The sequence below is a fragment of the Heterocephalus glaber genome, unplaced genomic scaffold (assembly GCF_053883595.1).
Source record: "Heterocephalus glaber isolate CG9 unplaced genomic scaffold, H.glaber_assembly_v1.0 deba00001461, whole genome shotgun sequence".
In the NCBI taxonomy this organism is placed as follows: domain Eukaryota; kingdom Metazoa; phylum Chordata; class Mammalia; order Rodentia; family Bathyergidae; genus Heterocephalus; species Heterocephalus glaber.
In genome coordinates, this window is record NW_028258308.1 from 13,227,607 (window position 1) to 13,239,448 (window position 11,842).

The window sequence follows — 11,842 nt, forward strand, 5'->3', positions numbered from 1 at the left end:
TACAACAGCAGTATTTTTTCTTGCTCCCTTGATTTTTCTTTTCTTTCTTTTTTCCTTTTGGAGAAATACATTGAAGATTTTGGCAGTTATAGAAGGAAAATGAAGAAACTGTGACCTGTTTTGATCTAAGATGTTAAATTTATATCCTATACTGATCCTGAGCAAAGACAACCCAAAACAGAAACAAAAATCATAATGCATTGAATCTTGAGCACCAGAGATAATCTGATTTCCAAAGTTACCACAGCATCAGGTCCAAATATCCAGTTTATAGAAAAAAAAATATCACAAGGCATAGAGAGAAACAGGAAACTATATTACACTCAAAGGGAAAAATAAACTAGCAGAAGCTGTTCATGAAAAAATCATGGATCTTTTATACAAGGAAATTAAAATAACTGCCTGCCTCAATGAAGATGCCAAAAAACAGAGGAAAGATTTAGAGAGGTCAAGAAAATAATGTATGGATAAAATGGAAATATCAACAAAAAGATAGTAACTATATTTAAAAATTCACTAGAGGAATTCAAAGGCTAATTTGAGACAACAGCAGAAAAAAATCAGCAAATTTGAAGATAAGAAAATGTAAGTCATGTCTGAAAGAAAAAAAATTGAAGAAAAAATAACAAATTACAATATGAACACCATCAAGCCAAAACACAATACATAATATGCAAACATAAATACACAATGCAGGAATACCAGATAGAGATGAGAGAAGAAAAAAAAAAGGAAAGAATATTTGAAGAACAAGGGCTGGTTCTAAAAATAAAGGCACCATTAAGGTATGATGATATCTGATTCTCTTGAATTGTTTCAAAATTTATTTAAGATAATAATGTAATAGGAATCATAAATTATGTATATAAACATATATACATGATATAACATAAATAAACTCTACATTTGTTATTCTAAAGAAAGAGAAAGAACAATCGGAGTTACTATGATTTGACTCTTTTTCATACTCACATAAAACCCTACAGATAACAAGAACAATAGTTCAAATTTCCTGTAGTTAACATGTGGAACATAAATAAGAGAGAAGAACTTGCATTTCTACCTGAATAGCTAAAGATTTTTCAGATTTGATATCAGAAGAAATATTCAACAGGACTATGGAGGAAAGGACAGTATAAAAATTTCTAGAGGTGACAACAAGCAGATGTCATAGCCTAGTTTCCTTAAGGTGGGGCTTTTGTTCTCAGGCCCTACACTGTGAATTAGAATGCCACTTGGTGTATTAGAACTTTGGTTGTCTGGAGTAGATGTTATGGTTTACAAATATCAGCATTAAAACAACAATAACCCTAACCTCCCAAATTTAAAGACCCAATCCAAAAATGGGCATCTGAAATGAACAGACATTTCTCAGACAAAGAAGTAGAAATAGCAAATAAATACATGAAAAAATGTTCAACATCACTGGTCATTTGAGAGATGCAAATGAAAACAATGCTGAGATTCCACTGCACTCCAGAAAGAATGGCTGCTATCATGAAATCAACCAATAACAATGCTGGCAGGGCTGTAGGGAAAGAGGAACCCTGCAACACTGCTGGTGGGAGTGTAGACTGGTGCAACCACTGTGGAAATCAGTATGGAGATACCTCAAAGAACTAGGACTGGAAGTCCCATTTGACCCCGCTATTCCCCTGCTGAATATCTTCCCCAAAGAATTAAAAGAATCATACCACAGTGATTTATGTGCACCCATGTTCATAGCAGAACAATTTGTATTGGCTAAAATTTGGAACCAGCCCAAAGCCCATCAACTGGAGACTGGATAAAGAAAATGTGGGGGTTTTTTTATAAAATGGAGTACTACTCAGCCATAAAGAATGAGAAATTAGAGACATTTATAGCTAAATGGATGCACATTGAGGAGATACTCTTAAGTGAAATAAATAGGACACACGTGTAAATACAGAACAGTTTCTCTAGTGTGAGAAACTGAAAGTGTAAATAAGGACTGAAAGGTATAATAAATAATGTGAAATAGGAAGAAAAGGGCTAAAGGGGTGGGGGAAGTGGGAAGGGTAGGGGAAAGGAAAGAAGGGAATGGAATTAATATGAGAAAATGGAAAAATAGGAACAAAATCTTTGTAAATAGGGAGGACTGGAGGGGTTGAAGGGAGGTCTGGGCAAGGGTGAAAAATAAGAACCAAGAGAGACTATGTAAAGGTGTAAATTTCCAATGAAGAATGTCATTATATTGTATACCTAAAATGTACCAATGATTAGAATGAATAATCGATAATGTAAAATAGGAAGAAAAGGTCCAAAGGGGTAGAGGTAGTGGGAGGGGCAGGGGAAAGGAAAGAAGGGAAAGGAAAAAATGATGAGAAATGGAAAAATGGAAATAAAGTCTTTGTAAATAGGGAAAGGTGGAGGGCATGAAGGGAGGGCTAGGAATGGGGAAAAAATAAGAACCAAGATGCATTATATAAAGGTACAGTTCCCAATGAGAAATGTAATTGTGTTGTATACCTACAATGTAACCATAAAAGAATTTAATACAAATATACAAGAGCAAAAAATAAATAAATATAGAAGAGCTTCTTAAAAAAAAACAAAAAACAAAAAAAACCCCAATAACTACTCTGAGGAGAAGCTGAGAAAAGAAGATGAAAATAAAACATACTACTCTTGTCAATAATAAGCAAGGGAGTGTTCAAGGATATGTAGCTAATGATTAATTATAAAGGGAACAGTTCAAAAATAATCTATTCCACGATAATATAAAACTTTTTAGTGGTACAAAGAAATAAAAAATAGTGCCTAATAAAATTTGAAAGAATATGACTGAATTAAACTAGATGAATTGGTCTTAAAAATAAATATAAATAGCTTAAGTAATCTATTTAAGAAATATTATCTATAGGTGAGTTTAACTCCTATGATTAAATTTTTTTTAAATGGAAAAGAAGCAACAAAGAGATAAATACAATAATAAAATGAATGATAATAAGAAAGGTGTAAACACTGAGCACAAAACAAAGCAAAGCTTTGGCTTCCACCCATATTTTGTATAATTCAAAATAAATAATTTTGAAAACCTAGTTCCCAGTGATAATATTACCAAAATGATAATTCACCCCCCGTGATGTTATCAGGGAGGAAAATTCTAAATAAACAGCACATATAGAAAAAAAATTCAGAGAACTGTTACAAAGCATCTCAGTCCTGAGGACCTCTAAAGATTCCTTTTCTTTTCAAAACATTTACACATGTGTAAATACCAAATAGTTTCTCTGGTGTGAGAAACTGAAAGTGTAAATAAGGGTCAAAAGGTATAATAGATAATGTGAAATAGGATGAAGATATCTAAAGGGGAAGGGAAAGTGGGAGAAAGGAAAAATATGAAAAAATGAAAAAAAATGGAAACAAAGTCTCTGTAAATAGGGAGGGGAATAAAGGTTGAAGGCAGGGCAGGGGAATGGGGAAAAATAAGAACCAAGATATATCATATAAAGGTACAAATTCCCAATGATGAACATCATAATATCATATACCTAAAATGTACCAATAAAATTAATGAATAAAAATCAAAACAAAAATTTGAAATAAATAACAGCAAAAAGAAATTTATTAGCATGTGAAGAAAATAAATTCATAACCAAAAACTATTTTCCCCTGCAATGCAAGGACAGTTGGTAGTATAATAGGTATAGCTAAGACTTGTTTGATATAAAAACAATAATATTTAAACTAATATTTTGGTAAAGATGAAATTAACATGTTTTTAAATATGGAAACACTATTTACATCCTTGATAAAGTAGAAATGATGAAAATATTTTTTTCTGTTATTATTCTGTAAAAAGGATTTAATCAACATAATTGAGTGACAAGAAATATTAAATACTTAAAATAAGAGCTGTTTAACTGCAGATAATACAAGAGTTATCAGGAAAATGCATAGGCATCTAAGAGAAACAATTCAAGAGTAAACTAATAATAAAGTAAGATGGTATAAAACTGCAACACAAAACCAGTAGCTTTCATTTAGCAAAACAAGTTGGCCTTCAATGGATAGAATTTACATGAATCTGAATTACCATGGTTTTATAAAACAACACTGATCGCTCCATTCATATATTTTAAATTTCAATTCCCATAGTATATTGTCAGAATGTCATAAAATGGAATTTTTACTCCTAGCTCTTCAGCTCTCCTATCATTATATAAACAACAAGCATGTATCATATAAATGAGCAGGGCTAAGACTATGGTTCAGTGGTAGAGCTCTTGCCCAGCATGAGCGAGGTCTTGAGTGTGATTTACAGCACCGTACATACAATCACACCCGTAAAAATGATAAATGAACAATAACATCACATTTTTTTAAAGTTTGTAAAAGTTTGTACATCTGACACTCAAGAGATATGCATATGATGTTTATTCTTAGTTTCTTCTTTGATAGTTAAAAAAATGATAATCAAAAAATAATTGACCAGCATAAATAAAATGACAACAGAGAAATAACAAGTTTAATGCTAAAAGTAAAATTGAGATTTAACCCAAAAAGAATTGTGGAAGAAATAGCTGACCTCAGAATTTTAGGATGGCTTCCATTCAAGACAAAATGAATATGTAGCCGGAGGACCTTAGTGAGGCAAAGACCACATAAATGAGGAAAGCAGTTATAAGAAAAAGGATAAAAATGTCCCAGAGGAAGTGACACTGAAGAAGCCTTCACATTAAAGGAGCACTCTGAAATATTTCATGACATTGAAAGTGCAAAGGATAAAATGTTTGAAGCTGATCCATACTTAGAAAGGGGAATGACAATTTGTCACGCATAGAAATGACTCATGCTCTGTTGTAAGCCTTATGAGAAGAAAAAGGCAGGCAATGTTCAAATTATCCTTGATAAATTTTGATAGGAAACTTATTTAAACTTTTGTTCTTTTCTTCTAATGCCTTATAACACAGTGTACTTTATAATAGCAGTTTTATGATTTCTTTTGCATTTTCATACACATTTATATGAAAAGCTCACAGGAAGAGAGCTTTTAATATTTGGATTTAAATGTTTAAATCCCCCACACAATACATTTTTCTGTTCACTGTTTTTGCCTACATAGTCATTTTTATAGCCATGTATTATCCAATATCCATGTGAAACGTGAACTTCTTGCATAAGGTACTCAGGAAACACACTGTGCTTATACCTATCCACTTGCATAAAAACTGCCTGTTTTCTTCACAATAATTAGCTACTAAGTAGATTCATCCTTTGGTGGCATTGTTAGCATAAAATTAAGTATTTTGTGTACCTAAAACATCGATCCAACTAACACATATATTTCAGCTACACTGTTTCAGCAGACTTCTGTACAATCCCCTAGGAATATAAACAGCCTTTATTAAGTGAAAAATAAGTGTTCTGAATTTCTAAACACTTTACAAATGTACACATGTCCAGCATCTTTTATGTCTCATAAAAGAAGACTGAATGTAATAAATGACAGATTCTAGTTCACAAGCAAGGCTTCCAGGAATGACAAACGTATTTTCTTCAAATTCTTTTTATTTAAAGTAGCTGATGTTTTTATATAGTTATTTATATTATGCATTGCTAATGCTTTATGATTTGCTCATTTATAGACTATATTATGTATTATTAATATTTATAAGAGAAATTCATTCATTTCAATTACTCAGCATTTAGACTACCCCAACAGATAGCTGGACACTTTTCTAAAGATTTGAAAGAAAATCATAAGACAGAAGCACTGTAGGTAACTTATTACCTGCTGGGCTATGCAGACCTGTAAACCATTACAGAAAGGTACTTTTAGGTATGAAGTTAAATGGCTTTCCCCACACTAATTAAATGTTAGCATATTAATGCAAATCATCCAATTTCATCACACCATATTAGGTCTGTCATTAAACAAACATGCTTAGGATACTCTCATAGATAGGGTGTATATTACAGAACTATTATTATTATCATCAAAAATGGTGAATAAATAGAATGAACATTTTTAAAAGTAAAGATTGGAATAAAATGTATATCATTTATTAAATTCTTAATTTTGATCTACTTGGAGTTTATTCTAAATAGATAATCAGAGTTATAAAAGTTCACAGACCTGTTATAAAGCATCTGGCAAGAATCATCTTTATATACTGAACAGCAGGAAATGATTAATATAATAGTAAGCTTACCCACAAAATATTGATTTTTTAAAATGGCACTCAATATTAATTTGATTCAAAAATATTTAAAGAATTTCCCATTTTCCCTTTAGTAAACAGTATATATAGATGAAAAACATGAACTTTATTTCATTCACCTTAATAAGGTTTATTTTATCACCAAGTCAATGTATTGTGGGATTTTAATAATTTTAATGAATCTACTGCTCTACCATCAATAATTTCTACAAATTACTAATATTATAACAAAATTCCTTTAAATTCGTATAATTTGAAAAGCAATAAAAAAGAATGTTATTTGAATTAGACATAGCATCTTCAGTGCTAGAACGAATGAAGTTTGAATCTCCAGCTTTTAGATGTGTTCATTTTTATTACATAGGCAAATTACTCAATCTTCTTAAAACATAATTTTTCTATCTGTGATATTGGGAGAATAATAGTGGCATCATTAAATTCAGGTAAGAATAAAATTATTGACAATTTATTCTAAAGTCAATAATAATCATAAGTAAAATCTACCCTAATCTGTTTATATTGCTGCTGATGATAATAGTAATTACTGTATTACAATAATAATTACAATATTACAAATCTAATATTCTTAAAAGAGTTAAGTTCATAGAATTTCTATGCTACATAATTTCAGATGGCTTTCACTTCCCACCAAAGTAATCAAAACACAAATAGTAGGTTTATGCAGATACTAATTTACATTATTGAGGTTATTCAAAGCCCTCATTGATCATTATTTTGTTATTTTCTCCTATAAAATATTGCTAATAGTTTAATGACAAGCTATAGTTGGATACATTTATCAGATATTTATTAATATATGTAAATTTTCTGTGCTAAGTTTGTAAACTAAATATTATATAGATAGTATATAATAACAGCATTTTAAAATCATGTTCTGATTAATATTTTTTGAATATTAAAATGCTTATATCTATTTGGTATGCTGGGAAGCATCAACTTCTTATACAAATAATATTGAATTTGTTCCTTGAAGCATGCCAAACTGGACTTTTTAACAAGAATTTTGAAATGACAAATATTGTGGGATCTGCTTATCTTTTATGCAGTAAATGATTAATTTCACTCCATAAGTTGAACTTCCAGTAGCAAGAAAAGCAAGTTATACTGCTTTTTCCTGGAAAATTTATTTAGGTCAACATTCTTTTAAAAATCAGTTCTTCGTAAATAAAGAAAATTATTCATTTAGTATATATTGTACTTTAAAATAATTATCTCTCATATATATGAAATTTCTGTGAAACTTAGTATTATTTCTTGGAGCTTTTTATTTTATAGCCCTGTTTCAACTAATAGATGTTATAATCAGGTATATTATATTAAAATTTTGATTTATGAAATTTCAAACTTATAAGACTAAACTGACAAAATGTTTATAATATAAAATTGTTATTTCAATAAGTGCTTTTGTACATAAGAATAAGTGTTTTGTAAATAAGAAATTTTTTACACGTTGTATTTTTTTTTTCTGTACCAGGGACCAAACTCAGGACCTTGCATTTGCAAGGCAGGCTTGGGGCCACTGAGCTAAATCCCCAGCCCTCACATTGGATTTTAAATATCAACTAACCTATATAAATAAAAATATAATCAACACAAAATTTTAGTTTTGAAATAATTTTCATTATTTGACATTTATTGAGGGAAAATAAATTTAGAAATAAAAAGAATTTATATGTAGATACACAAGTAATTGATCAAAGCTAGTAAGCAAAACAGTATTGGCAAATGAACAAGCCATTACTCATTAGAGCCCCACTCCCAATCTGCTGTGGAAGAAAAGAGTCATTTAAGTAAACCAAAACTCCTATGAAGATTATAAAACTTTAGGTGAAAAGCCGCAAGCAATCCTATTTACACTAGTAATATTATAATAATTTTGAATATTCATTTTACATAAATTGCATTTTCAAGTTGAGAGGATAAATTAGTAAAATTCTAGTAAATCCAATGTAGTCAGACAAACAATACATATTGAGTATCTAATTCCATAATTTATGTAAATACACTGAAAAATCAAATGTTTACAATTCATTGCTTAAAAGCAAAATGATATTTTTGATTGAATTTTTTTGCATTGTCTCCTGAAAAGCTAATGAATTTCCAAAGAGAACAAACTCATCATTATGTTTTTAAAAAGAAAGAATAACTCTAAGTCGATAACAATTATGACAGTAGTAATACCGATGACATCAATAATTAACATGTAATGAGTACTTTCTACTTTTTAGGTACAATAGATGGGATGTCCTGTTGTCACAGTTACTCTGAAATTGTTAGATTCTGTTATTCTCCTACTATTCCTGAGAATTCTGATGAATAGGAAGGTAAGTAACTTGACTGATATCGGACAGCTAGAAGTAGCAGAATCAAGATTAGATGGAACACACAAAACTAACATATGAAGAAAATGGAGGCCTAGGCAACTGTGCCAAAACCCAAAATGAAGGAGGAGAGCTTCTCTGACCAGAAAAATGAAAAACAATCTACTCAGAATGAGAAAAGGAAGGAGAAAAACATTAAAAAGAGTAGCAGTGGCTTTAAGCTGTATGGCAGTCCAACTAAAAGATACTAAGCCTTCATTACAAACATACCTTTTGATGTGAAATGGCAGTCACTTAAAAGACCTGGTTAAAGATGAAGTTGGGGAGGTAACATAAGTGGAGCTCTTTATGAATGCTGAAGGGAAGTCAAGGGGATGTGCCAGTATTGAATTGAAGATGAAAGAGAGCATGAAAAAAAAAATGCTGCTGAGGTTCTAAACAAGAATAGTATGAGTGGAAGAACATTGAAAGGAAAGATCCTGATGTTGAACATGAAGGAGGGCAAGGAAAAAGATAGGAAGATATAGAAAGATGGTATTTGGAACAAATCTGGATTATAGAGTTGGCTAGAAGAAACTGTAGGAAATATTTAGTATGCCTGGTGTGGTGGTCAGGAGCAGACATTTTGGAGGATAAAGACTGGAAAAGTGAAATAGCCACTGAGACTTTTGAATAGTCTCTTGAAGTTGTGGAAGCTATATCTATTTTTAGTGCTTAACTAATATTTGATAGGCCAATGCATGAGAAAATGGGTGAGAAAGCCTACCAAAGGGAGATATTTTTCCCTCCTGAATATCCACAGCAATTTTCCATTGACTGGATGATATTACATAGAATTCATACCAGGACGGCAGCATATTGATGCCAATCGCCTGAATAAAGTCATTGGAATAAGAAATCTAGATCTTTCACATATAGTAATGGAAGGTATAGCATTTGGAATGAATAAAACAGGAGGTATGGAAAACCCCTTTGTTGGTGGTTGGAAGGTATTATGGCTATTTGGATCTGGGATGAACATGAATTGCATAAATGAAATTCTAAGCAATCCACTGAAGAGGGGAGAGATCATTTCAAAGCAGAGAGAATGTGGAGAAGTAGGCACCATCCCTGGGACTGAGAAGATAGCATTGACTACACTGCGGGTGCCAGCACAGAACATATGGGTGCAGGCTTGGGATATGGCATTTATGTAGTTGGGCTCCAAGATCCAACACAAGGACCTTCCTCATAGGCCACATGGGCTCAGTATAGTACATGTGATGTAGCATCTAGTGATGGGCCCACTGGGCCTCAATAATGTGGCCTCCAGTATTGAGCACACTGGCAGGTCATCATGTACACTGGCTCTGGTGTCAAGTACGTGGGTACGGTTACTGGGCTTTGGCCTGGAGTGGATGGCTGAGCCCACTGACCATATAGTGAAAATTACAGAGCTTATGGGCTCTGGTGTGAAGCACATAGGCCCTGTTCATGAGCACATGGGCCTGACCTTGGAGCACATGGCATCCACAGACATGGGTGTTAGACTAGACGGCATGACCAGTCTGTGGACAGGCCTTCAGCACTGGAAATGACCATATAGGCCTGGCCATGGATGAGTGGCTGTGGTGGTGCCAGCTTTGACAGTACCATGGAAATGGAATGAGGAAACTTTCCAGGAAACTTCATGAGTTCCTTTGGAGGACTCTAGAGGCCATGCTTTTGGGGTAACAAAGAAGGCCTGCCAAATATTTATGAAAAATACCTTACTAGACTTTACACGGAAGATGCTAAAGGACAAATTCAATGAATATGATCATGTGCTCCATGCCAACAAAAAGATGGAGAATAGGAAGTCCAAGGGATGTAGTATGATTAAGTTTGAGTTGTCAGAGGCAGCTGAGAGAGCCTGCAGGATAATAAATGGCATGAAGCTGAGTGACTGAGAGACTGTTCAGATTGATAGAAAGGCTTAAGCAGTTGCCTTTTTAAAACTTTGAAACCAGACTCATGAATTTGTATTTTTTTGTTACCTATTTCAATTTGTTGGCCATTTTAATTTGTTGTAAAGATATTTTAAAAATATAGTTGCTTTTGACTGTAATTTGAATTACCATTTGCCTGCTTTCATTGAGTTTGAAAGATAGGCGATGTTTTTTGCAGTTGCTGCATCTTGTTGACATCAGATATAACTTTGATAATAAATACCAGTTCCTGAAAAAAATTAAGATGAAACAAACGGTGCAAAAATAATGTGTAGACCAAAGTAAATAAGCAAAACTTTCAAAACTAAGACTGAAATGTCCCGCAAATATGCAATAAATATAAATATTAAATGTTCTAAAACAAATATGCATATTCTAAGTACAAAGGTCACATGTTTGTCAACAAAGAAAATTATGTATTAAGAAAAACAACTCTAACTAAATCTCATTTTTGTTACTTGTAAAACTGGGGTTATAAACTCCATCATTCAGTTTCTTTAGGGGACTCCACACAATGAGCCACATAAAAATACTGCGCGTGACATTTGGCTTATGGCAAGAAATAATAGCTATAAGACCATAAATCAAAACAAAACAAAAACAAAAACTCCTGCATTCTTAACTACTCTTATGTATTATTATTTATGTTGATGGTAACATTCAGCAGGAGTAATTCAATTCATCAATTTTGATTGAATTCAGGCACATGAAGATCACTTTATTTAGCAATTTTTAATCCAAAATTTAAATGCAATAAGGTGATAGATCAATACAAACAGTCCTTCATCTAACCCTTTCACAGTGAATCAATATATTGTAATATTGTCAAAATGTATTTCACTATATATGTTGTTACTTCTATAACTGTAATCATACCAAAATACTTTATCTTAAAAATCACTATAGCAAAAAAAGAGAACAATAGGTGTTAGTTTTCTTTGCAAATTATTGTTTTTTAACTATTCCTAGTCATAGCAGTATGGCTCCATTTATCACCAAAACATTACGCTTTTGAACTAGAAAGACATTTCTAAAAATAATGGGTAAAGTTTTTGTTGCTAGAAGCTGTAAGAAGTAAATTAGAACTGGTTTGGAATTGCCCTAAATAATCTTTATTTTTCTGCAAGTGTTGTTTATTCTAGATTCTCACTATCAAAACTGGTCTTTGTTTATCAAGAAATTTTAAAAAACAAATAAAAAGTACAAAACAAAATCTTTGCATATTGTTACTTATCATAGAATCTACTTATAATTGTATATAATTTGAAATTGTATATAACTTGGAAACTTATATTTCTCACTAAGTAGACTTGAGAGTTTTTTTTGATAAGTACCAAAAATGAAT

The 11,842-nt window shown here is 31.8% G+C and overlaps 1 pseudogene; it reads left to right on the forward strand.

The window, feature by feature from the left end:
- Window positions 1-8,688: 8,688 nt before the first annotated feature.
- LOC101711806 (heterogeneous nuclear ribonucleoprotein M pseudogene) lies at window positions 8,689-10,107 on the forward strand (annotated as a pseudogene).
- The last annotated feature ends 1,735 nt before the right edge of the window (window positions 10,108-11,842 follow it).